The following is a 3365-nucleotide window of genomic DNA, read 5'->3' as shown; positions in this document are numbered from 1 at the left end:
GTCTTCAGGTGTCTATCTTTCTCTCCCCGTCTGTCTTCCCCCACTCTCTCCATTTCTCTCTGTCCTATCCAACAACAACGACATCAATAATAACTACAACAGTAAAAACAAGGACAACAAAAGGGAATAAATAATGAATAAATAAATATTAAAAAATAAATCTTTAAAAAAAGAGGAATACATGTTGGTCTCAGTCGAGCTGGCTGCTCAGTTGTGACGTGGTATGTATGCCTTGGCACCTTCCCTTCTGCCGCTCTGCCGCAGAATGGCCCACAAGCAGATCTACTATTCGGATAAGTACTTCGACCAGCGCTATGAGTACTGGCATGTTATGTTACCCAGAGAACTTTCCAAACAAGCACCCAAACTCACCTGATGTCTGAAGAGCAGTGGAGGAGACTTGGCATCCAGCAGAGTCCAGGCTGGGTTCATTCCATGACTCACGAACCAGAACCAAATATTCTTCTCTTCAGACGACCTCTTCCAAAAGACCAACAAAAATGAAGTATAGGAGACCATCAGTTCAATCTTTTTCAATTTTAATGTATGAGTGTATATAAGGGAGTATATATAAGGGAGAATCCGGCATGAAGCCCAGCCAGTCTATCTTGGCGTTACTCTCGATCGCACTCTGTCATTTCATGAACATCTCATAAAAACTGCAGCAAAGGTGGGTGCAAGGAGTAACATCATTGCAAGACTGGCCAGCTCCTCATGGGGCGCGAGCGCTTCCACACTACGATCATCATCTCTGGCATTATGCTATTCCACTGCAGAATACTGTGCCCCAGTATGGTTCCGTAGCCCCCATGTCCACTTGGTCGATTCCAAATTATATTCCTCCATGAGGATAATTTCTGGAACCATCCGTTCCACCCCGGTTCCATGGCTGCCAGTTCTTAGCAACATCGCCCCGCCAGATATTCGTCGGGATGCGGCATCATCTAAGTTCATTTCCCACGTCTACGCTCGACCGGACCTGCCAATATACGCGGATATCTTCGCCCACCCTGTCCAACGCTTGACGTCTCGTCACCCAATCTGGTCCCCTACGCCTACACTGAACTTCTCTGTTCCAGACTCTTGGAAACAGAGCTGGCAGTCAGCTGAGGTAAAGAACAAACACCTCATCGCAGACCCCTGCAAGCGTCAACCCGGCTTTGACCTAGCACGTTATGATTGGGCCCTCCTCAATCACTATCGAACAGGCCATGGCCGGTGCACCGCTATGTTCCATCGCTGGGGAGCCAGAGACGACCTGAACTGCCCCTGCGGCTACAGACAGACTATGACCCACATAGTCAACGACTGCCACCTCTCCAGATTCAAAGGAGGTCTCGAAACTTGACATCAGGCTCAACCTGACGCTGTTGACTGGCTACGGAAGAAGGGCAAACACTAGAAGAAGAAGAAGGGAGTATTCAGCGAATACTTGAGAAACAATGTGTGAATTGTGCATCCACACCTGCACAGGAGCTGTATTCTTTACAGCAACAGAGCTTAGTTAAATGTGGCTGCAAGTTGTTCCTGCAAGACGTTTAAGACAAAATTTCTTCTTGTCCGTTTTTCTCTCTTAATAGTACGTGTTTGATTTTACCTGTTATGTTTTGTTAAATAAAGTTTGTATGTTGCATTTATCATAAAAAAAAAAGAATACACAAAATTTATTTTATATTTCCAAAAGTACCCTTGGTTTTTTTTTCCCCATTTGCATGGTGTTCCCATATGGTGACGTGGACATGGATCTGGGTCATTGTGCATAGTAAAGTGTGCACTCTACTGGCTGAGTTATCTTCAAGCCTGTGAGGGCAGTGTGTTTTCAAAGTGCTTTTGAAAGAAATCTTACTACTACTACTACTACTATTTATTTTTGCTATCCATGTTATATGTGGGGCCATACAAATCCTCTACTCCTTTGGCCATTATATTTTTCTTTCCTGTAGATAGAGGGTGAGAGACAGAGATAAAGAGTGAAAGACACAGAGAGGAGAGACACCATGGGGGCAAGAGTAGATAACATAATGGTTATGCAAAGAGATTATCATGCCTGAGGCAACTCAGTCCCTGGTTCAGTCCCCTGCACCACCCACCATAAGCCAGAGCTGAACAGTGTTCTGGTTTAAAAAAAAAAAAAATTAGAGAGAGAGACCACAGCTCCAGTGCCCCATTTGTCAAGCTTCACCACTGCAGGCACTTCCGGGGGCTCAAACCTGGGTACTGTGCATGGTAACCTGTGTACTCTATCTGATGACACTGGTGAACTACCGACAGACTCTCTTAATTTTTTTTTTTTTTTTTGCCCCCAGAGTTATTGCTGGGGTTTGGTGTTTGCACTACAAATCCACGGCTCCTGGAGGCTACTTCTTTCCCTTTTGTTTCCCTTGTTGTATTATTGTTGTGATTATTATTGTTGTTGTTATTGATGTCATTGTTGTTGGATAGGACAGAGAGAAATGGAGAGAGATGGGGAAGACAGAGAGGGGGAGAGAAAGATACGACACCTGCAGACCCGCTTCACCGCTTGTGAAGTGACTCCCCTGCAGGTGAGGAGCTGGGGCCTCAAACCGGGATCCTTAACACCGGTCCTTATGCTTCAGCTCCATGTGTGCTTAACCCGCTGCTCTACCACCTGATCCCCTTAATTTTTTTTTTTTTATTTTTAGTTTGGGATTTTTTCAATCTATATCTCTTTTGGCTGTTTTCTCATGTAAGTGAAGCAGGAAATTGTCTAACCTTTGCCCCGATTCTATTTTTTTAAGACTATTATTTATTTATTTATTTATTTTAAAGATTTTATTTATTTATGAGAAAGATAGGAGGAGAAAGAAGGAACCAGACACCACTCTGGCACATGTGCTGCCGGGGATTGAACTCGGACCTCATGCTTGAGAATCCAAAGCTTTACCACTGCGCCACCTCCCAGACCACTTTTTTTTTTTTTTTTTTTTAAACCAGAGCACTGTTCAGCTCAGGCTTATAGTGGTGTGGGGGATTGAACCTGGGACTTTGGAGCCTCAGGAAGATTATTTTATTAATGAGAAAGATAGGAAGAGAGAAAGAACCAGACATCACTCAGGCGCATGTGCTGCCGGGATTGAACTTGGGACCTCATGCTTGAGAGTCCAATGCTTTATCTACTGTGCCACCTCCCGGACCACTGCCTCAATTCTTTTTTTTTTTTTTTTTTTTTTTTACCAGAGCAGTGATCAGCTCTGGCCTAAGGTGGTACAGGGGATTGAACCTGGGACTTTGGAGCTTCAGGCATGAGATACTCTTCCCATAATCATTATGCTACCTACCATCTACCCCTTGCCCATTCTATTATGGGCAATTTCAAGGCTATACAAAGTAAACAGAGTATAATG

General features: G+C 44.2%; 1 pseudogene; it reads left to right on the top strand.

Moving 5' to 3' along the window:
* Positions 1 to 207: 207 nt before the first annotated feature.
* On the top strand, positions 208 to 510 carry LOC103119623 (cyclin-dependent kinases regulatory subunit 2-like; annotated as a pseudogene).
* The last annotated feature ends 2855 nt before the right edge of the window (positions 511 to 3365 follow it).

The sequence above is a fragment of the Erinaceus europaeus genome, chromosome 9 (genome assembly GCF_950295315.1).
Source record: "Erinaceus europaeus chromosome 9, mEriEur2.1, whole genome shotgun sequence".
In the NCBI taxonomy this organism is placed as follows: domain Eukaryota; kingdom Metazoa; phylum Chordata; class Mammalia; order Eulipotyphla; family Erinaceidae; genus Erinaceus; species Erinaceus europaeus.
Note: the sequence above shows the minus strand (reverse complement) of the source record. Positions and strands in the feature narration are given on the sequence as shown.